Consider the following 25,588-nt stretch of genomic DNA (forward strand, 5'->3'; position numbering starts at 1 on the left):
AATGCCAAACTAAGGAGTTTTATTTTATCCTGGAGACAAGAAAAAGTTCCTGAAAATTAAATAGAAGTGATCTTGAGGAAGACTATTTTGGCAGCTGTAAAATGAATTGAAGCAGGAGACCAGTGGGAAGGCAAATATAGAAGGGCTGAATTAGACAGTTGGTTATGTGAGGGGAAAGAAGTGGAAAAATGTAAGCGAGATATGGTAAAATTGGCTAGACTTACTAACTGATTGGATGTGGGGAAGTAAAGGAGATAAGAAAATCAAGAATGACTTCCAAGAAAGTGAACCTGAGTAACTAAAGGATGATGACAACTTCAAGAGAAATAAGGAAGTGCAGTGCTTTGGGGAAAACTTAGCTCCCATTTTTGTACCTGTTTAAGTTTATTTAAGTCGAGTCAATAGGAAGTAGAGGCAATCCATCAAGCAATTGATGGCATTTAACTAAATCTCAGAAGAGATTAGGGCTGGAAACATGAATTTGTGAATCAATCAAATAATTGAATTTATAGGCAATTAATAAGACCACTGAAAGAGGGGGTAGAAAAAGAAGAGGATAGAGGGTTCAGGACAGAGCCTCCACTTTCCCATCTGTAAATTGAAAACTAGATGGTCTTTAAGACCACTGCTAACTCTAATCATCTCTGTTTTAACATCCCATCTAACCCACTTTACACTCTCATCTCTGACCTGTAAGCTTTTCTTATTTATTTTCCAGTGTCTTAAAGTATCTTAACTATCATTTTTATCATTTAAGGTTTAAGGTTATTCTTAAGTAGGCATTAAAATTCCAGGAGGTCGAGCTTCGTCGGATAAATGAGGTGTGACCGAATTTAGAAAAGACCTCCTGTGGACTTTTTCTGTCTGAGACAAACCCATGGGAAATTCCAGCGAACATGAGAATATAGACACCCACCAATAAATAATGCTAAGGAATTAGCACTCATTTGGCAAAATGATCATATTTTATGGGATGAGTTAATTAAATGGTGATTTGCTTTTTCTCTGTGCATTAAATATTTAATGCAAATGTTCAAGTCATCATGCTCAGTGCTGAGTTAAGGAGTCACTCTGAAACATCATATTCCTGGTGGCATTTAACAATGCCAAATGATAGCATTGTTCCCCTAGTGAGATGTCCTTGATTCCAGCACTCTTTACAGCTGAATACCTGCCATATGGGCTACTTACTTTTTGTTTGTAACCCCAGTGAATACCAGAATCCTAGAGTTTCAAAGTTGGAAAGGATCCTGAGGACCTGTAGTCCAGTGTACCTCAAATTAATTTGTTAGTGACAAATTTGGGGGCTTCAAATATATGGATGAAATCCATGGCTCCTGGTCTGGAAGGTGTACTGGCATGAGATATCTAGATGGTGTAGTACATAGAGGGCTGAACTTGTAAGCAAGAGGATTTGAGTTTGAATACAGCCTCAGTCCTTTACTATGTGTGACCCTGGGCAAGTGAGGTAAGTCAGTTTCCTCCTCTATAAAATGAGAATAATAATAATAATACCTACCTCCTAGGGTTATCATGAAGATGAAATACCTAATTTTTGAAAATCACTTTGCAAATCTAAAAGTGCTTTATAAATAGTAATTATTATTATTGTGGTGGTTGTTATTGCTGTTATTACAAGATATCACCAAGATAAAAATAAGTTTGTTTTTTTTTAAATAAGTTTAGAAAAAGGTGTCCCCAAAGAAAAGATGAGAAAATGCCTTCCCTCTTCCTTTCTTTGCACAAATGGAGAATTGTCAAGTTCAATTAAAGTGTTGTTTAGTTTGTCAAAATGCTCTCCCCTCCCTTTCTTTTTTATTTTTTTGTTACAAAGATTGGTTTCCTGGTCAAGGCTAATGGAAAGGAAGTGTGCAGAAATGGAGGTCGTATTTTTAAATAATATTAATAGCTTTTAATTTTAAATGATTCACAGACATTTGGGGGAAATTTTTTAATTAATTTGATTTTTCTACTTTTGTATTGTACCACATAATATTTTATAAATGTATTGTTTTATATTTAACATTTTAAAGAAAGAAATACAATCTTTAAAATTTTCTTGCAGAGCTTCTCTTCCACTCACATAGAAGCAAATTTGAGAAGTAACACCTTAATTTTATAAATGAGGAAACTGAGGATCAGAGAAGAAAAAAGAGCTCACACAATTAGTTAGTGACAGAATTGGTCCTAGAAGTAAAGTTCACTAACTCCTGGGCCAGGCACTTCCTTCTATATCATTCTGCCTCTAAATTCACTTGTGCCCTTTAAATAAGGTTTGCAAGAAGGCAACAGCCCTGAACAATTATCTGCTACAGGTCACCTTTCCTCTAATTTAACACAAATTAATGAGGAGTAAATTAAGAATCTGTTCTAAGAAAGAACATATAGAGTAGCCAGTGCAAGGAATATAGCTATGTCCTTAATGTGAGACAGTTCCTGGAAGAGGTTAATAGATGAGGTGGAGAAGAACTATACACAGGTACACTTTATAAACGATATAAAGGCTGGGTTATACTGTGGTAGGAATATTGAAATTGGGAGTCAGAAGGCCTGAATTCAAACCCTGGCTGTCCCATCTATTATTTTTGTGATCCTTATTGCTGAGTTCTTTTTATGCTCAAGGCTGACTCTCCATGACCTCAGTTGAGGTTTTCTTGGCAGAGATACTAGAATGGTTTGCCATTTCCTTCTCTAGTTCATTTTACAGAGGAGATAACTGAAGTAATCAGTATGAAGTGGCTTGCTCAGGGTCACATAGCTAATAAGTATCTGAGGTCAGATTTGAATTTGGGTCTTTCTGATTTTAAGGCCAGTTTATCCCCTGCATCATCTACCAGCCCCAACATGACATTGGGCAAGTCATTAACCTTTCTAGACCAGAAGTCTTTGTTTGTTTTTTGAATTGTTCTTTTTTTCCCCTGAGACAATTGGGATTAAGTGACTTGCCCAGGATCACATAGGAAATGTTAAATCAAATCCGAGGTCAGATTTGAATTAGGGTTCTCTGACTTCAGGACTGGTATTCTATCCACTGTGCCACCTAGCCACCCCCTCTTTTTTCTTTTTTTAATTAAAGTTTTTTTTAATTTTCAAAACATATGCATTGATAAGTTTTTAACACTCACCCCTCCAAAACCTTATGTTGCAAATTTTTTTCTCCCTCTCTTCTCCCTCCTCTAGACAACAAGTAATCCAATATATGTTAAGCATATGCGATTCTTCTATACATATTTCCACAATCATCACACTGCACAAAAAAAAAATCAGATTAAAAAAGAGAAAGAAAATAAAATGCAAGCATACAACAAAAAGTGAAAATACTATATTATAATCCATGCTCCATCCCCACAGTCTTCTCTTAAGGTGCAGATGGCTCTCTTTCTCACAAGTCCACTTGAATTGGTCTGAATCACTTTGCTGTTGAAGAGAGCCATGTCCATCAGAATAGATTGTGGTATCATCTTGCCATTGCCATGTATAATGATCTCCTGGTTCTGCTCATTAGCATCAATTATGTAAATCTTTCTAGGCCTCTCTGAAATCATCCTGCTGGTCATTTCCTACAGAATAATAATATTCCATAACATTCATATACCATAACTTAAGCCATTCTCCAACTGATGGACATCCACTCAGTTTCCAGTTTTCAAGTCTTCATTGATAAAAGGAAGGTAGATTAGACAGCCTCTGAGATCCTTTCCAGCTCTAGAGCTATCCTGTGATCCTATAATTGTCCAAATGGGAGAGTTAACATAATAAAAGTTATAGCTCCCTCTTTAATTCATGGCTTAAATGAAGTCATTGGAGTAAATAGCCCAAAAAGTTCTTGTAGTTTTAAACCTGCCATGTAGTTTTGCACATATAAATATAATCTATTTGTATAAATAAATGGTATCCGCAGGAACCAGCTTTCTTTTGACCCCATGGGTTAAAAGGGTTGTATATGTTACATAATGGAAGGAAGAGAAGAATGATGGGAAGGTTCTCTAGGATGATCAGGTCATAGGTTTAGGACTGGATTGGAGCTTGGAGATCATAGTTCAAACTCTTCATTGTACAGAACAGAAAACTAAGGTAGAAGAGAAGTCAAGTGGTTTACTCAAAGTTGCACTGGAATTAAGAGACAGAACCATGATCTGAACCCAGACCCCTCATTCCAGATTCATTTGTTCAACTGTACTAGGAATTTAGATGATTACTCCGTATCAAGATGACACAATCTCTGACTAAGCAAGAGAGCAATGACCAAGATTATCTGATAGCCTTCTTCCCTGACTTGTGCTCAATTCACTGCTGAGGAAATTTCTCAAAACTTAGTCATAGGAGCAGCCAGGTGGTGCAGTGGATAGAGCACTGATGCTGAAGTCAGGAGAACCGTAGTTCAATAGCTTCATATACTAGATGTGTGACCATTTGTACTTAACCCCAATTGTGTCCCAAAAAACAAACAACAACAAAACTGAGCCTTAACCGAGGTGAAGTGAGTGGGACTTTGTTCCAGGGAATGGCTTTCAGAGAAATTCAACATCCAATGTATCTACTTTGTAAAAAAAAAAAAATAGTTCATTAAAATGGGAAGCTGTTAAGTGGGGGGCCTGGAGCAAAGTCTTCTTACCCTGCCCTGATCCCCTAATGCCAGGAGTCTGTATAGCAAAGAGTAGAAAGGAAGGGAGGAGGGGAGGAAGAGAAAGACAAAGAAAATCCACAAGCTAGCCCCAGAATCTCTGAGGGCTCTAGGCAGAAATGTTTAGAATAAAGATCCTGGGTTAGTTTCAAAAGGTCAGGATTTTTGTATTAATTCTACCAGTAATGCTTTGTGTTGTACTAACTAGGCTGCCCCTTTCCCTGAGATTCCTTTATCCTCCCTGTAAAGCACAGGCAATAATAATTTTTTTTAAAGTGGGCAATATATAGAATCAGAGGACCTATGAGGGAATCCTATCTCTACCATTTGTTGGAACCTGAGACAAATCACAATTCTCTGAGTCTCCTTTTTTTTTTTTATTTGAAAAATTCAGGAATTGGTTTCAATGATCCCTGAGTTCTCTTATACCTCTTCCCTTCTCTGATTCGAAACACTATTCAGGGAAGAAGTACTATTAAGCCCCACATAGTGTCTGGGTACTTGGAATAGGACTTTACTATTAAGCCAGGAAGGCTCCAGACTGCTTGAGGACCAAGGACAGCGCTGCACTGACTGGGTCAGGACTGGGAAGGAAGGGCCCCGGGAGTGGATCTATCCCTACATGTTTTATTCATAGCTTCTCTTTTAGCTGTTTGCTTTGTGCTGCCCAATAATGAAATAGCAAATATCATCCTAGCTCAAGTGTGGCTTGTCAGGAAGAAGGCAGAAACGAAAGTCATGGGGGAAGGGAAAAATAAAAGTCAGCATGGATGAGACTGTTGGCTGAGAATAATAATCATATCCATAGTATAGCAGAAAGAGTATTGGATACTTCTAACCTGGGTTAGAAGACCTGGGTTTGTTCTGCTAATTACTTGTGTGATCATGGAGAAATCATTGCTCTTTCTCAGTTTCCTTACCCTTAAAATGAAAGTTTTGAACTTTTTGCATTCATAATTCCTTCCTATGAATAAATTCTCGCCATTATTGTAGCTTAAGTGATGTTATACTTTCAATTTAAATTTTCTTATGCCTTATTAAGGCATGGAGGTAACACTAGATCCTTTAAGATTATACCTGAATGGTACAAGAAAAAGTTGATCTTACCAAGCCTGAAAATCTTCCAGCACAGCTCTGGGGAGAGGCTGTGTTTCTGCCATCTAAGGATCAGCCTAAGAAAGTGCTGATAGATTTATTAGATTAGCTCCAGGAGAGCAGTTCTAAACTACCAACACCTATTTTTTTTTTTTTGGTCATGAACCCTTTTGGTAATCTGATAAAGCCTGTGGGCCTCGACTCAAATAATGTTTTTAAATGCATTTAAAAATAGTATTGCAAAGGAAATCAATTCTATCAAAATGGAAAATCATATCATAAAATATTTTATTATAAATCATTTCAAATATAAAATATTTTATTACACAAAATTGTATTGAAATCCAAAATATTAAAAAAAAAAAAAACTTCAGAAGCCCAAGGTAAAGAATTCCTGTCTAAACTGATAAATTTATTGGCCACTACAACTCTTAAACGTGATCTACTGAGTTACAAAGCAACTGGTCATACTGATAATCAAAGATCCTTAAAGTTTTATAGGAAAAAAAATGAAAGAAATCATAGCAAAGTAGGTTAAATTTGTGACTATACTACATGTTAACTGTATGGCTTTAGAAGAGACATTTTATCTTTGCTAGGCCACGATTTTATTATCTGTCTCATATTCTACCTGCTTGTAAGATTTCAAGTTATAAAAATGGGGAAATTGAGGTTCAGAGAGACAAATGATTTAATTGAAGTGTTATATAGCCAGTGTGTCAGAATTTCAACTCAAAACTATGGATTCTGACTTCACCATCCCACACTATTACCTATTTCTCAACATAACTATTTATTTAATGCCTATAATGTCATCTATCTTTAAATGATAAAACATAAAGTTTAGGAAGACCTGAGTTCAAATGTGATCTCAGACACTTAATAGCTGTGGAACTCTGGGTAAGTTACTTAACCCTGTTTACTTCAGTTTCTTCATCTATAAAATAGGCTGGAAAAGGATAAGACAAAATATTTGCCAAGAGAGCTCCAAATGGAGTCACATAGAATCAGACATGACTGAAAAACAACTGAATGACAATAAATAATTTATCCTTTTTTTCCCATCATAAAAGACTTCTAAGTAGCTGTTACAATGTTCAATGCCTATAGGTAGAGAATACACATTAGTTTGAGATCGATTCAGAAGACATACCCTTAAGGAAGATGTGGATTGGAAATAATAAAAATACCACTTGTAAATGAGTGGTATCTACAATAACTGTTTGTTTATGATTGGGCCAGAATGTCATATGGTGGGATCTAGGTATGTGGATACAAAAGCAGAAAATGATATTGTTCCTATATGGAGTAGCTCATAGTACTAATGAGGAGATAAGACTTTTTCAGTATATCCCAGCTGCACTAGGTGATTTCAAAGCACTTTCCATCTTAATAAATGCAATTCACGAGTGTATTAAATAGCTACTTTGTTCATGGATGCTGTGTAAGGGATAAAAAAGGACAAAAAGGAACTTTCTCTTCAAGGAGCTTATCTTCTAGGGAGACATGATAAATTGTACATGCAAAGCTTTATGTGGGTATGTCCTGAAAGTCCAGTATACTTTTAAATGGGACAGAATTTGAAAAGAGACTTAGAAAGATGGAAAGAGAAGTGGGGAGAGAGAGATGAGAAGGGAAGGAGGAAGAGAGAGAGGTAGAATGACAGAGAATGAATGAATGAGAGTAACAAGAAATGAAAGATCTGGATTAAAGCAATCATAGAGTGCAAGGTAATTCAAGATGCATTCTAGATTTATGGAGCTAATCTTAAATGCTATAAAAATGATTAGGATCCCATGCCTGTTTCCCAACATTTAATAGTCAATGCTCTCTAAATGAGTTACATGGTAAACATCCTCATGCTACTGAAAATTGGCAGACAAAGGAGGAGGGGGAGAAGTATTTATTAAGCACTTATGTGCCAGAAGTAATTGTTACAAGATTTGCCCAAGGTTACACAGGAAGCAAATGAGAGAAGCATAATTTGAACCCAAATCCTCCAAGTGCATAGTTCTTTACTTGTTCTTCCCTTTTTATTGTTAGGACTATTGGGATGAGTCATTTGAACCACTTTTATCTTTATTACATTTAATCTTCCTAATGGTCTGTGAGATAGGGAGGACAGGCTACCACAGCGTTTTGCCCATGACAGGCACTTCACCTGTCCCAAGATCAGTTAGAACTACAATAGAATCAATGCCTAACTTTACAGATAAGGAAACTATAGCCCAGGGAGCTCCCCTGGTAATCATCCTTTATACAACTGACAACATTAGGTAAAGGCACAGAAGTTACACCGTATTCCCACTTAGAAAACTTCTGTGGCTGTTTATTGCCTCACCTCTGGGGGAGGGGGAGAACCACTAATTCTTTAATCTGGCATTTAAAATTTTCTGCAAGCTTGCTGGAGATTGCCTTTCCAGGTTTGTTTCACTTTATTCTTTTCCAAGCCCTCTATTTTCTGGCCAGAATGGTTGTCCTTTAAACATCTCAGTTCTTAACTCCATGTATTTGTATAGAAGTTGTCTTCCATGGTTAGAATAAACTTGCTCCTCGACTGTACCACTAAGAATCTATCTTTCTTCAAGAGTAAACTCAGCTGACACTTTCTTCTCTGCCAACTTGCTAGTGCTTCTCTTCCTCCTTGTCCTGATTGGTCCACAAGGCAAATAGGGGTTAAGTGACTTGGCCAAAGCCACACAGATAATGCCTGAGGCCAAATTTGAACTCAGATCTTCCTGACTCTAGACTCAGTGTTCAATATACCACATAGTTGCCTCCAAAAAATAATTGTTTTTACCGGGCATATAACAGGTGCTTAATATATAAAGTGTGTGTGTGTGTGTGTGTGTGTGTGTATGTATGTATATATATCTTTCAGTAGCATGAGGATGTTTACCATGTAACTCATTTAGAGAGAATTGACTATTAAATGTTGGGAAACAGGTATGATCCTGATCACTTTTCTAACCTTCAGGATTAGCTCCACAAATCTAGAATGCCTCTTGAATTATCTTGCACTATATGATTGCTTTAATCTAGAATTCAGGGGTCCTCAAAAATTTTAAATAGGGGGCCAGTTCACTGTCCCTCAGACTGTTGGAGGGCCAGACTATAGTAAAAACAAAAACTTTGTTTTGTGGGCCTTTAAAGAAAGAAACTTCATAGCCCTGGGTGAGGGGGATAATCGTCCTCAGCTGCCACATCTGGCCCGCGGGCCGTAGTTTGAGGACCCCTGAATTCTAGATCTTCCATTTCTTAGCTACTTCTAATTTACTCTTTCATTTTATCTCTGATTCTCTCTATTATTCTGTCTGTCTCTTCCTCCTTCCTTTCTCATCTCTCTCTCCCCATTTGTCTTCCCATCTCTCTGAGTCTCTTTCCAAACTTTGTCCCAATTTTAAAACTACATTAGGACTTTCAGAACACACACACACACACACACACACACACACAGAGAGAGAGAGAGAGAGAGAGAGAGAGAGAGAGAGAGAGAGAGAAATTTATATAAAACTCTTATACACACACACACATACACCCTTTATATGTGTCTATACAGATATGTATAGACACACATGTATGTATACATGCATATACCTTTGTACATACAATCTATGTGTATCTCCCCCTCTAGAATATAACCTCCTTAAGGACAGAGGCTCTCCAAACCTCGATTTTCTTATCTGAAAAATGAGTGAGTTGAACATGACCTCTCAGATCCCATTTCAGTTTAACTCTATGATCTTATGACTGGTGTTCTAGTCCTGATTCCATGAAAAATGAGGGGGTTGGGAAAGATCATTTTAGCATCTCTGCCAGTTCGGATATTCTACTCATCTTCCTTCCTACCAGAGCTCAATCTGTATTCTAGCCACAGCTACTCAGCCTTCTCAGTATTTGCCCAGTCTTAGCAGGCAAAGAGCATTCTTTGCTCGTAGCATATGGGATAAAGGCAAAGTCTGAAACTGCTTTAGGCCCCCAGGTCCCTTCTTGGCAGCCAGGACAGAAATGATCCCCCTGCTTAGCTGATGCGAAATAGAGATGGCGGCAACATCCTGGGGCATCTCCTAATCGAGCTATTACTTTTTACAGCTAGACCCATATTTCACATCTTTTTCCCTAATGAGTGAATAGTTAGTATCTTCAAAAATGATGAGCTGGAATGAGAAGCTTTCCATGGCTTAGGCTTAGGGATCCCAGCTTCCTCTCATAAGAGCAGAAATAGGTGTCCTACATCCAAGTTAAAAAAAAAAAACAATAGAAAGAACACCATCTAACAGAAAGAAGGAGGGAGAAAAGGAATGGCAAGATGGTGGCAAGATAAAGTCCTGGCTATGTCATTTACTACTTGAACTTTCTCAATTTTGAACTGGGTCTCAATTTTCTCATCTATAAAATGGGAAAGAGGCTTAAAAGTTCTCTAAGATCTCATCTTGCTCGAAGTCTTTACTTCTAAGTTGCCACATCAGATAAATTTACTTCTATAACTAGACCTGCTTCCCTTCAATTATAAGAGAGATAGTAGTTGCCACAAGGGTTATTTTTAAGGGTATTGAAAAACTTTGATTGTGTAAAATGACTCCACCCCTGCCAGCCTGCAGTTTCTAATAGCCTAGTTTCTATAGTTCTACCTCTTGGATATAAGGAATTGAAAATCCTTGTACTTTCTAGGAGGGCTGATATATTATTCAACTGTCAGACATTAACTCTTAGACTTGAGCTAGTCAAATGAGATATATCCTGGAGTCTGAGGACTCTGGGACACAAGTGTACATTTTGAAGAATAATAAAAAAGGAAAAGGTTTAATGTGAGGAGCCCTGACTGGAAAGTGAACAAACCAAGTCATTGAGAGGGTATGGATAACAAATGTCACCTAGTATCTCATATTAAAAAAATAGGATTTAGAGTTGGAAAGGATCCTCTAGTTCAAATCCATAGGAAATAGATGAGATGATGAAGGGCCAGAGAAGGTAAGCTACTTGTCATATAGGAGTCTGACTCAGCTTCTTTTCTTCCACACCTGATACTCTTGAAGCCTCACCAAGTTGCCTGTTCAAGACTAGTCTTTAGTCATGGGAAACAAGTGGAAGAAACCTCCCTAATTAGCCAGTAGAGCTAAAAGTCCACTGTCTGCATGGTTCAGTGCTGTACCTAACTAGGGAGAGAGAACACCAAAGGACCTATATAAAAGCCTTCCTTAGGCCCATATTAGTATGGTGAATATTCTATGGTACAAAGTTTCTTAGAAGTAGAAAGTTTTCATATATACCAAAATATTCACTTTTTTGGAAATAAAGTATATGCCCAGAGATTAGTAATAGATAAACAAATTGGGCCACATAAATGTGAGTGGAATATTACAATGCTAACTATGAAAAGTTCAGAAAATCATGGAAAAACTTGTACAAACTGAAGAATGAAACAAGTAGAAAAGTACTTACAACTGTATCAATGTAAATGAAAAGAACAATAATCAAAAAAAGAAAATGGAGGCTATATAAATATAATGATTAAATTTAGCTTCAAAGAAATGAAAAAAATGTACCTTCCTCTTTGCTTTTCAGAGGTGGGAGACTATAAACATGGACCTTTATATATACTGTCATAAAGAATTGATGTGTTGAATAGTTTTGCTAAATTGCCTTTTCCCACTTTTGTATTTGTTAAAAATAATGCCTCACTGGGCATTTATATTTTGCGGGGCACAGATATATTTGGAAATGAAAGTGACATAAAAATAAAAAATAAAAATACATTTTTTTATTTTAAAGTAACAGAAAAGACCTTAGTAGCTAGGTAATCCAATCTCTTCCCCAATAAAAGAATTCTCTTTTCAGCTTCCCTGCTTAGTGGTCATCTTCAGTCCTTTCAGAGATGACAAATTCACCACTTCACATTTCAGTACAACACAACTCTGACAATAATTTTGTCCACTAACAGAGAAAGCTTTAGATTTCATAATATAACAATTAATATATATGTGTTTATATGTGTATATATATGTATATATAGATATAAATATATTTAAATATACCAAATAGTGTGCCTCAGATTGTATTGTATATCACATGATCACTATATCATATAGTATGAGTAGAAAAATTCATTAAACTAGGGAAAGGGAGATGGTCAGAAGAATTCTAATCTATCATCTGCTACTAACTAGGCATGTGATTTGGGACGTCACTTATTACCAGGTTTCAATTCTTTTATCTCTAAAATGGCTCTGGGGTAAAGTAGATGATGTCTAAACTTGTCCCTGTGATTCTATAACTATAAAGGGGGAAATGACTTAAAATAGGATTGTAGAGCTGGAAAGGACCTGGAAAGGACATCCGTGATTTCATCAACAGCAAACTTTCTCCACCTATGCAGAACAGTCATTCTACGCCTTCATATCTCAGAGAGATATGTAATTAGCAATTGTCAAAGGTAGGGTTTAAATACAAATTTTCCTTAACTCTGAGGACTGAACTGTCTCCAGTACACCACAATTACCTCCATGGAATCAGAAGACCTGAACTCTGGTCCTTTTGCCATTACTCCCGTGACATACAATGTATTGCCTTCCATCTGGAAGACAGAGGCAAGACTACCTCCCTCCCTGGCTAAAGAAAGTGGTTCATAAGCCGTGATGTGCCAGGAAAATGTGCTAACCCTGGTAATGGACATGGCTCCACAAATCCTCCAACTCCACAGCAGTGACAAGTTGGTTAATTGTTCCTTCACTGCTATATTAGCAAAAATTTGGTTTGGTTCTAATATATGCAATGTCCTCTGACTGTCTGGGAGAGAGATGCAGTGTAAACAGCAAGCATATTATCATTCCTAGAAGTACAGTCTCCAAAAAAAAAAAAAAAAAGCAACATATGTCCTATTGCCACTAGAGAAATTAGGCAAGTAAGAGAAATAATCTTGTTGGAGAAATCGATATATCATATAAACATGTATTCATTAAGCACTCACCATGAACTTATTTTCTCCTTCTTCAAATGTCTGTGGAGCACCTACTATGTGTAAAACTCTATGGTAAGATAAAGATAATGTAGCACAGTCTCTGCATTACAGGAATTAATTATCTATTAAGGAAGAAAAGGCAGATAAGCAAATAATTAATCCAAGACTGATAAGTGCAAAGAGAAATACCAAGGGAAGCTCTTTAGGAGAAGGAAAGATTTCATCCATTGGGGTGACCTTGATAAATAGTTAAGATCTTGACAGGGAACAATAATAATAATTCAAATTAATAGAGCACATTATGGTTTACAAAGCACTTTCCACAGAACAATCTTGCCAAATGGGGATAAGTCCCTTGATGCAGAGAGGCAATCCAGGCATGACCACCTGTGATGACTCCTCCTTTCCTCCAGAGTAAGACCCAAACATCTTAGACTTGCATTAAGGGCACAGGTCATCTGGCTCCTACCTGCTTTGGGGGCATTATTTCCCCCTATCTTGCTTATATTTGCATATAAATCCTCTCCTGCTTCTTTAAGTTTTATGCCTAGGAAGAATATTGCTGGTTCTTTATAATTTACTGATGTCCTTTAGTTCAACTAGTGCTCACTATCCTTATGTTTTCTTGCCTTCGCCCAGGCTATGTCTGGAATCTATTGTATATTGGAGCTTAAAGAATGCTTAGAGATCATACAGGTATTTTGTAAATGAAAAAAACTGAGGATAAGAGCCAGGAAGTGACTTGGCCAAGATCATACAACTTATTAGTGGCAAATCCAGGACTATAATCCAGACATTGTGCCATTTGTAAGTAAGTTTAAGCAACTAATTTCTTTTCTTTGGACTTCAATTTCCTTATCAGTAAAAATTAAATTCAATCAGTCCACAAGTATTTCTTAAACACCTACCACAAACTAGACACTGTGCTAGAGAGTGAAGTACAATGAAAGCAGCAATCTCTACTCACAAGAAGCTTGCCTCTAGGGTTCCTTCTAGCTCTGACACCCTCTGTTCAAAGGCTCCTTCCAGCTCTAACATAAGGCCAACTGGAAAAGACATCATGAAGGAATTCTTCCAACTGGCACCAAGTATTTATTAGTTGTTTTATTACCAAATCTAAAATATCCTGCAGTTAACTGCTACAGGCTCTTCCTGACCCTTATTCCCAGTGTCTCCTTATTTCTAGTGTATGTTGTGGCTCAGTAGGATGGAAGCAGGAAGATGTGGATGGTGCTTTCTACCAGCCAATCCTGCTTTTTACTCGGCACAACCCTAAGTGATAACCTTGTATTTGTTCCAGAAAACAGGACAATCTCCTCTTTTCCTCCTCTCCTCTTTTCCTCTTTTCCTTTTTTCCTTCCCTCTTCTCTCTATTCCCCTTCACCCCTACTTCCCCTCCCTTTCTCACCCCCACCCCCTTTCTCCTCCCCCGCCCCCCATGCCTCTGACTTTGTCTTTCTGTCTCTGTCTCTCTCTGCTCTTTCCCCCTCCCTCTTTCCCCCCCTTCCTTCTTTCCTCCTTCTCTTCTTTCTTTTCCTGAAACCAAGGACTTTCAGCCACTATTCTTTCTCAGAGAAAAATCAGGATAGCACCACTTAGCTCCCACTCCTGCTGGTTTCAGCCCCTTCTATCATATCAGCAGGAGGGGCTTGAGTAGAGATACCAACATGAATAAACCATGAGCTTTTCTAGTTGGATACAAACACACCAGAGTCCTCCACATAGGAACTGAAAGCCTGACTCATTTCTACACTAATTTCCACAGAAGGGAATATAGTCTGAAAGCAGTTGCTAATTTTGTTTACTTACCTTGTTGTCAGCCAATGACCTCTCATCCCTAGCTGGAGTGAATTAACAGGAAGCTTTTTGTAGGAAGGGAGGGAACTACCCCATCCTGACCCAAAGTACCCAATTAAATCCACATCTCGACCTCATCCCTAGCCCTCTCCTGAGAGAACTCACATAACAGAATAACAGATGTATTTGCTTTTTATCCCCTACCCCTTAAAGTCCATTCATACCTTCCTGCCTACAGTAATGATTCTCAGCTACCTTGAGAACTGGCATTGAGAGGTCTTGGTTCTAGTAATGGCTCTGCTACTCTCATTGACTGGCTAATTTTGGAGAAGCTGGTTAGCTTCTCTAGACCTTGGTCTCCTCATCTATGAACTAAAAGAATTAGACTAGATGATTTCAACATAACTTAAACTCTCTGGTCCTCAGTTTCTTCACCTATAAATTTAGGGTTAGACTAGGTAACCTCTAAGGTTTCTTCCATCTCTAAATCTAAAGTCTTATGATATTTGTTCAGGTCTGTGAGTACTAATATTTTATCTACTAAAGTTCCTTGTAACATTATTGTTCTATGTTCTACAATTTTAAATTAGTTGAGAAAAATCACCAATTCTTCAAAATATGGTAGCCCTGGGGTAGAAATGTACAAATCAAGGAAGATCCTTGAGGATAGAGTCATCTTTAGTCTGGCAAGGCAGGGGGTTGGAGATGAAACATCTTGGAAGAAGAGATAAGGAAATGTATTTCCCTGCTTTCTTTGGAGAAATGGGGAACTACTGGTGTTAAATATATACATTGTTAGACATAGTCACTTTTTTAAATTCTTTTTTGCTATTAACTTGACAATAACCAACAAATGTAAACATTTCAAAATACAAAGAACAAAAATAGGAGTGTATGTCAGTCTGTAAACTTTCATTACACTTTGGGTTTTTTAAGTGTATATTAAATTTTAAAAGATAAAAAATTGTCATTTGTTTCTGCCTGGTTTTGAAATTTTTTTTTCTTCTGTGTATTTTTTAAATGTTTTATTGGTATTTTCTCTCTTTTGGTATATTTTTATTGATATCTATTAAATTATTCCTCCAACAAAAGTGACTCCCCCCCTTATAACAAATAAATATTATTGAACAAAATTAGATCAAACCATCAACCATGTCTGAAAAATGTATTTCTCATCTTGTATCTCTGGTCTCTCACTCTGCTGCCAAGAAGCAGAAGGCATACTTCATTGTTAGTCTTCCAGAGTTATGACTATATCCATCAGAATTCTAAAACCTTTAAAAAAAATTTAATTTAAAATATTGGGATCATTAAGTAAATTGTTCTCCTGGTTCTGCTCACTTCACTAGAGATCAGTTCATACACATGTTCTAAAATTTCTCAAACTCCTTCATGCTCATCATTTCATATGGCACAATAATATTGCATTGCATTCATATGCCATAGTTTGCACAGCCATTCCCCAACCTATATATTTTGCTATAAAAAATGATGTTAGATATATATGCCCTTTTCCACTTTCTTTTATATCTGGATAGATTTATAATCAGACATTCCAAATATGTACTATTTAGTAACTTTTTGGTTATAGATTTAAATTATTTTCCAGCTCCATGAATATTATATTAGCATGCCTGTACTCCCACAAACCTTCCATCAATTGTCATTTTCATGTTTTCTCATCTTTGCCAATCTGACCAGTATGAAATGAATCATTTGGTTTTGTATATCTGTTTTGTTTCATTTTACCAGAGAAACTTACTTAGAGAAGCAGTCTCTAGCAATGACTATGATGTATAAACAAAACATATATTTTGTTTTGTTTTGTTTTTTTAATTTTATGACCTAAGACCACCTTCAGCTCTGAAATGCTGTGTTCTATGTACTAAGCTCCCTTCCAACTCTCACACACTAAGACTTTACAACTGGAAAAGGCAGTCAGTATAGAAGCTATGTGATTAAACTTTTAGGCTAAATGTACAATTATTGAAACTTCCTGCTCCCTGTCCCTTTGTGATGGGGAAAATTTTTGGATTGGGGAAGACACTAGTAAATGGAGCCATATTTCTATGATTCAAAGGGCTTCTCCTTACATGGAATATTTCAAGTGGAGAGAATTCCAGTTGAAAAGAACATTGTGAGCAAAGGTAGGAACGGTCTTCAAGTGTAGGCTTCATGACTATATATGAGAGAGATTCTAGAAAATATTTCTACTTTAGGTAAGAATGGAACAAGATCATTGACCATGAGACAGTAGAGAGAGTGAACAGACACATTCCCCTGTGTGAAGTGGCAAATACCCTGTGTAAAGTAGCAAATATGTATTGGAGTGCTGAAGAAAATAAGATTGAATTAAAGGACCTGAAAGTCAAACCAGGCTCTATGTGAGCCCTTCCAGGAACATTTAGGTGGATAATTGAGCTTAAAATATCTTCTAGTTCTAACAGCCACATGATCTGAACTTTGGAAATTTCCTGTTCTTCAGCAGGAAACTTGAGTTAAAGCCTACTTTGATATTTTCAGCATCATCTCTGTTTCTTACCTCAAATTAAATCAGTTATCAAATCTTGTCAATTTTCTCTCTATCACATCTTTTCTATCTCCTTCCACTTTTCTAGTTAAAAGGCCACTAACTTAACCTGGAACTTATTCTTGCCTAGACTACTATTATAATCTCAAAATGAATCTATCACTAGTGTTTCCCCTCTCTAATATGTCCTTCACGGAATTGTTGCAATAATCTTCCTAATGTATTGGTCTAATTTCCCCAAACCAAAAATCTTCAATGACTCCCTACTAATTCTGAAATGAAATGTAGATTCCTTACCCAAACCTGGCTTCAATCTATCTTTATGCCTGATTTCACATTACTTCGTTTCAATTTCCAAACACTTTTGTTTATCTCTATTCCTGCAACTCTAACTCTCTGACTCCATAGTTCACTTCCAGGCTCAATTCAATTGCCACATTCTCCATGAAATTTCTTTTGTTCCAACCCCAAAGTAGTGTTCCCTCTCTTCTCAGATTACCTTGTATTTTTATATATGTTGTACAAAGTTATGTATATACAAGATTGGTGGTAAAAAAAAAAAAGAAAAAGAAAAAGGCAGTAGAGAGTACTAAGAGAAAATATATACCCTCTATATAACTAAACTATTGGTACTCTGTACATGACCATTGAGTGAATATAGTACCAAAGAAAGGAAATCAAATCAATGTTAACATTCCCACCGTAGATGAAACTAAAAGACCAAAAAGAACTTAGAGCTAAATTGAAGAATGGTTCAAAGGCTCCCCTAGAGAAGCAAATAAAGAAGGTGTGTTCAAAAAGTGAGAAAAGCCACAATTTTGTGGGATATTTGATTTCATATTACAAGATTCATAAGTATTTGCACAAATATGACTGTGAAAAATAATCACAGATCATGAATCAATATGTGTTGCAGAGGATAAGAAGGTAGAAAGGTTCTACAAAAAAATTCAAAACCTTCCAAGTTAAATCAGCAATCAATATGTTGATAGTGATTTCAATGCAAATATAGGCATAGGAAAGAACACCAAAAATATTACAAAATATGCCTCGTGTATAAGAAAAGAGAGGACCAAAGACTTATTTTAAGTACAGATGCCTCCCACCTACATATCATGAATACTTTCTTCAAGAGAGAATCTGGAAGTATAGTTCTAGGCAAGCACCAAATGGTGTCCCATTGTTTGTTTTTTATAGACAGGAACAACACCAACTTCAGGTTCACAACTTTGGAATCATCCTTCACTCCTCATTTTCACCTCATCCTAAATATCCAACCAGTTGCCAATCTCATTATTTCTATCTTGACATTATTCACATGGTCCCCTTGTCTCACTTCACACATGTACCACCCTAGTTCAAGCCCTCAACATCTCTCTCCCAGGTTACATTGCAATATGTTCCTAATTGATCTACCTCCTTCAAATCTCTTCCTACTCAATGCTTTCACATACACACACACACACACACACACACACACACACACACACACACACATCACCTAGGCTCCAAAGTGATTCCACAAAAGTGTAATTCTGATCTTATTGCCTCTCCACTCAATGAACTACAATACCTTTCTGTTACTTCAAGGATCAGATAGAAATTTCCCTGACATTTAAAGCCCTCCATCATCTACCTAACCTATCTTTCCAACCTTCTTATACATTACTCCCCTTCATGTATACTGTGACTTAGCCACACCAGCCTACCTGCTGTTTCTCATACTTTATCAAACTCTCTTATATCCTATGCCTTTGAAATAGCTGTTCTCTATTCTTTTCTTCTATGTGTTGGAGTTCTTAACCTTCTTTAGGACTCACCTCAAGGATTATCATCTATAGAAGACCTCCCTTGCTTCCCTCTACTGTTAAAATATTCCCATACAAGGTAACTTTGAGCCTGTTTCATATAGGTCTTGAATGTCTATTTATAGGTATGTATTGAGAGGAGAAAAGAGGAAAGAGAAAAGAGATAGATGGAGAGAGGTAAAAAAAGGGAGAGTGGAAACATATATATATATACACACACACACATATATATATATATTTGTGTGTCATCTTTCCTCTTAGATTGTAAGTTACTTGAGAGCAAAGACTATTTCATCATTAGTTTCATATTCCTATCTCAAATTACATTACTTGGCATACAGTAGTAACTTAATACGTGTTGTTCAATTGACTGATATGTACATCATTCCTAAATTAGCCGCCTTTGAATTACCAGACCACTGACTCAGAACAAAGATAAAAATTAACACATACTAGAAGAAAATAAAAATATAGTAAGATATGGTATGAAATTAAGTCAACATTAGTCTTACCTCTTTAAAAGAGTTATCAGTAACAAAAAAAAAGGAAAATAGGAAAAACAAATAACAACAGATTGTAGCCATTTCCTAAAGAACCCCTGTAAATCAATTGTGATAATGAGAAAGCCAAAAGAGCTTAGAAAACTACCAAACACTTGATCTTCTAGCTAAGTAGAAAGAGATGACAGCTAAGGGTAATACCAATTTGCAATAGAAACTCATTTGTAAAATCTAATTGAGAGGAATGTTGGAATACTGTAGAAAGTATCATCTCATAAAACAGCAAGAAGCAATTGAAGGAAAAATAAAGAAAGTTTAGAAGGTACCCAACTAAGTAAAGTTATCCTGAGGACATGAAAGATAAAAATGGGAGGACCACAACCAGATGAAAAATAGAAAAGATCTATGAAGATTTTTATAACTCATTTTATCACCAAGAATAATATAGCCACTATATTTCAGTTCTTAACATCACAGGCCCAGGTGTGCTGTGTAGAAAAATTCAAATGGTACTGAGAAGGAATAGTTAGATAACACAGTGGATAGAGTGTTGGGCTAAGTGAGGAAAACCCGAGTTCAAATTCAGCCTCATACACATACTAGCTGTGTGACACTGGGGAAGTCACTTAACTGCCTCAATTTCTTCATCTGTAAAATAAGCTACATAAGAAAACAGCAAATTGCTCCAATATTTTGCCAAGAAAATTCCAAATGGGATCATAAAGAGTTGGACACAAATGAAACAACAATTGAAAGGGATGAGGAAAAATAATTGGATTAGGTTAAATATGTCTTGAGAAGATTCATTCTGGAAGTGAAATAATTTTATAGCTATTGAAGGATTAATTCTCAAGGTACCTAAAAAGGAAAATATACTAAATATATAGAAAAGGATCTGGAATTTCATTATAGGCAAATATAAAAATTGACCAAAAGAATAATATCAATAACTGTCAACTTATAAATCTAATTTCTTATTCATATTAATTTTTATTTATATATAAATATAAATTTTTATTAAAATAATCTAAATTAAATTAATATGAAAACAATCTGCATATAGGTCACTGGCATTCTTGATGAAGGCTTGAGAAAAAATTAGACAGACAACATTTTTATAATCATGAAATTGACTAAAATGTGTCAAGAATTCAAGCTTTTTGTGCTTATTATTTATCCACTTTTTTAAAAAGTTTGAGGAGAGTTCAATAGAGATCAAAATTCTAATATAACAAGATTTATGTATGCAGATATTAAAAATCATACAATATCCTTGAAACATGTTGCAAAAGAAATAACCTTGTTCAACTCTCTCTTTATTCATATTAGATAAAGTAGAAAACAGAGAAATTTATATTGACTAAATATGTTTGTCATTATCACCAAGGATGTCCAGGATAGAGTAAAAAAGCATTTTTTTATTTGGTGAAATTTGACAGATTCTTCAATTTGTGAAGGATATTGTACTTGTCTTATCAAGCACCAGGACATTTCAGAGCCTCCTAAATGAGAACCATGATCTCTCAAAAGAAGATGATTTAACTTTTCAAAAAGGAAAAAAATAAGTAAATGAGGAATGCCCTCTTGACCAGATTATGACATATGGTTTGGAATACTGCCAGAAAGCTTGTTCTCCAGTGTAGTACCAGAGTAATACCAATGCACAATGACCTACAGGTCAAATTTGAATAAGAGGAAGAGAGCAGGCTGGATTACCTTTGTGAAATTGCCTAGTTTTCTGGGTCACCCTAGAAAGAAAGGCCCATTTCTTTTTTTAAAAAAAATAACTTTTTATTGACAGAACCCATGCCAGGGTAATTTTTTATAACATTATCCCTTGCACTCACTTTTGTTCCGATTTTTCCCCTCCCTCCTTCCACTCCCTCTCCCAGATGGCAAGCAGTCCTATACATGTTAAATATGTCATAGTATAGATACAATATATGTGTGCAGAACCGAACAGTTCTCTTGTTGCACAGGGAGAATTGGATTCAGAAGGTATAAATAACCCGGGAAGAAAAATTAAAATGCAAACAGTTTACATTCATTTCCCAGTGTTCTTTCTTTGGGTGTAGCTGCTTCTGTCCATCATTGTTCAATTGGAACTGAATTAAATCTTCTCTTTGTTGAAGAAATCCCCTTCCATCAGAATACATCCTCATACAGTATCGTTGTTGAAGCATATAATGATCTCCTCATTTCACTCAGCATCAGTTCATGTAAGTCTCTCCACGCCTCGCTATATTCCTCCTGCTGGTCATTTCTTACAGAAAAATAATATCCATAACATTCATATACTCAGCCATTCTACAATTGATGGGCATCCACTCAGTTTCCAGTTTCTAGCCACTAGAAAGAGGGCTGCCACAAATATTTTTGCACATGTTTGAGATCTCTTTGGGATAGAAGCTCAGTAGTAACACTGCTGGATCAAAGGGTATGCACAGTTTGATAACTTTTTGAGCATAGTTCCAAATTGCTCTCCAGAATGGCTAGATCCATTCACAACTCCACCAACAATGCATTAGTGTCCCAGTTTTCCCGCATCCCCTCCAACATTCATTGTTATTTTTTCCTATCATCTTAGCCAATCTAACAGGTGTGTAGTGGTATCTCAGAGTTGTCTTAATTTGCATTTCTCTGATCATTAGTGATTTGAACACTCAGAAAGGCCCATTTCTTTAACAGCTACAGTGTCCTAGTATTGTTGCATAACTATGAGCCATGGAATTCTCCAGTCTCTGAAGAATGAAAACTGATGATTATCAGAAGGAAAATGGATAGGTGCATAGTAGTCATAAGAAACCATTAAAAAGACAAGATTGTGGGGCAACTAGGTGGCGCAGTCACCTGAAGTCAGGAAGACCTGAATTTAAATCTGGTCTCAGACACTTAACACTTCCTAGCTGTGTGACCCTGGGGAAGTCACTTAACCCCAATTGCCTCAGCAAAAAAAAAAAAAAAAAAAAAGAAGAAGAAGAAGACAAGATTTTGTGATGACCATGTATTTAAAATCAGCCGGAGTCAGGAATTCAGATTAAGGGGAAAATCTTCAATCTTTATTCTCAGTAGAGGTGAAGAAGAATTGCGATAGCAATATGGGCAGCTGCGACAGAAAGCCAGCTAGCAGAGGGGGATCAGGGATGAAGGGGGGTCGCGATAGCAATGCAAGCAGCTGTGACAAGACGCCAGCCAGCAGTCTCTCTTTCTGCTTCCCTTTCCACTCCCCTGCCTCCACCCAACAAAATTGTCATTTCCTATACAACACATCAGGACTTGCACAAAGAGTGGGCGGGGCCATTCTTTCTCCAAGCATATATATTAATAGAGTATGGTCCAATTACTATTTAGCCTCACGTGCTTGGGACCTCAGTGCATCAACACAAGCCTCAGCCCATTACAAGATTTTTCAGCAGAGGTGGTATAAATGATGTCATCAGAGAAACAAATGACCAGGGGAAAAATATGGGTTTGTCACATGGTAATAGCATGGGATTCACTGCATGTTTTATCAGCATAGTATTGAGACAAGATGAAGAATGCCTTGGGTGTGCTGGGTGAGCTCCAATGGCAGCTTTGGGGCAATATATGAACAAGAGTTGGGTTGGGAAGACATGTACATCAAGCTACCTGTGAGAATTTAATGAAGTCACCAAAACCCATTCTAAAGTCTTTAAAATGAGGGAGTTGAATTAGAATATCCTTCAGGTCTTTTCCAGTTCCAAACCTAGTTTACAGGTAAATATATGGGTTTCTGTTCCATGGTGTTCTATTCAAAGGTTAGTTCTCTGATTTCTTATTAATGATAAGTCTGCCATGCATAGAGCTACCCCCTTAACCTTGTTTCTATTATCAGCATTTATCACCTCTTAGGGGCTGTTTTGTATACCTTGTGTTCACTTATCCACCATCAAGATTCACCTTTTTCAGCTGGTGAGGTGTAACAAAGTCCAGTGGGCATCCCACTATGCCTATAACCTGGGAATGAGATGCTTCTTTCCAGAGTCTTCCCTGAAGCACTGAACCTCTTAAAATCATACCAGATGGCACCTCAGAGATGGATGATCTAGTTCAATTCACTCATTTTTATAATGGAGGTCTCCAAAGATGAAGTGAATTGTCTAATAAGCCACAGAGACACCTTTGCCTAGAGTACATCGTCTGCTTAAGTGTAGTCAGCGAAACATCCACCTTCACAAAAAAACATATAGAGGAGAGAGAACACTAGATTCCAAATCAAAACATCTGGGTTCAAAGTCCCGCATTACAGCTCATACTTGGACAAGTCACTTAAACTCTGAGTATCAGGCTCATTATTTGTAAAGTGAGGTGACTAGACTGCATTGTGAAGACCGAATTAGCACCCTGGATACCTTAGAATCAGCCAGAGCCAGGATAAGCAAAAGTCCTTGATCTTTATTCTTGGCCTTTAGGGGTAGTAGTGAATTGGATGGATGCAGGACCTCCATGACCTCCTTTTTCCTCATCTACCACCAAAGTGACCTTGGCTAGTCTTACTCCATCCTCTAGTCCCTCCTACAATTCTCTGTATACACCAAAAGATCGAACCAGCACAGAATAGTGGGAAGGGCCATTTTCCAAGCATATACCCATAGAGTATTGTCCAATTGGTAATTAGCCTTAAATGCTCAGTTGTCCGACCCCAATGCATCAACTCAGATTTTCAGCCCTTTACATCTCCTGCTTTCTTTTGTTTTAGAACACAGGTGATCATGCCATCCTTGACTCCTCAGGGAGGTGAGAACCCCCAAAAGGAGGTGATCACACCCCCCCGACTTCTCAGGAAAGGAGGTGAAAGCACTAAAAAGGAGATGATCACACTCTTCCTGACATCTCAGGAAGGGTGGTGAAAAGCACTAAAGGGAAGTGGGGGTTGCTAGCGGGTTTCTGGGCTGAAGGGTCTTATTAGAAACAGGTATGCACAAACCCATCAGCATGGAAGGTATTATACAAGCACATAGCAATAACGCAGAGGCTATTAGTGATGACTCTCCCCACAGTCAGTGCAGGCTTGATGTGATGTAACAAACATGAATTATACACGCAAGTAACGGTATAACAAACAATATAAATCAACATGGTGTTGTAAAAGATTTCAGAAATCCCAGAAGGAGGGTATGTAAACAACAGTCACACATACACCTCTTCAGCAGCCGAGAGATAGTCCAAAACCAATCTATTGTCCATTGCTTCACATGTCAGGGAATCCAATGATCCCCCCAAGTTTTTGAAGTCCTGCAACAGTCTTTTCATTTCTCAGAAAATCCAATGACTCCTGAGGGTTTTGAAGTCCAACAATTTTTGATGTCCATGGGTCAATTGTCATAATTGCCACACTCTTTCAGTGATGGGCACAGTCAGCAACAGAACCACCTGATGTTTCTTGGGTCTTCTCCTTTATTTCAAGGGTCCGCTCTGTCTCCCTCTGATGGACAAGGTGAATACGGCTCATTGGCACTCATCTGATTTCTTCTCCACCTGTAGAGATACGAGCAAACCCTCTGCCCCAAGCAGTTAGCCTATCTGGTCCCTTCCATTCACCACTTTCTGGGTCTCTTCACATCACCTGGTGATTATCTAAAGATAGTGGAGCTGCTCACACTGGAAACTGCCCTTCCAGTGGGTTATAAAACCTGTCTGACGGAGCCAGTGCATCTTTGTCAAAAATCAAGAAGTTAATAGTATAAAGATTTAGATTTAGAAGTTCTCTAGGGTTACCTGTGGCTTTTTTTTTTAATAATAGTGCTTTATTTTTCAAAATACATGCAAAAATAGTTTTCAACAATCATCCTTGCAAAACCTTGTGTTCTAAATATTTTTCCCTCTCTCCTCCTTTCTCTTTCCTCTACACAGCAAATTAGCCAATATAGGTTAAACATTTGCAATTCTTCTAAACCTATTTCCACTCAAACATTTGCTAAGCACCTATTATATGCCACACACTGTACTAAGTATAACAATACAAATAATATTCCCTGCCCTCAATGAGTTCATAATCCAGTGGGGAAGGGGCCCACAATTCATAAAAGAAAGCTGAAAGGGGATGAGAAAGAAAGATACAGAAGTATAAAAACAGTATAGATAGTGGGAAGAGTAGAGATGACTGTCCTCCTTAAATGGAGATTTTGGAACTCCTGTCAGAGATTATTGATAAGATGTGAGTACTGAAACTGATTTGAGCTTTCTTGTCCATGAGATTTTCCAATGATAAGGAGAAATCTAAAAGCAGTGCAGTTGGTAGGAAGCAATAAGCAT

This window comes from Antechinus flavipes, chromosome 2 (assembly GCF_016432865.1).
Source record: "Antechinus flavipes isolate AdamAnt ecotype Samford, QLD, Australia chromosome 2, AdamAnt_v2, whole genome shotgun sequence".
Lineage (NCBI taxonomy): Eukaryota > Metazoa > Chordata > Mammalia > Dasyuromorphia > Dasyuridae > Antechinus > Antechinus flavipes.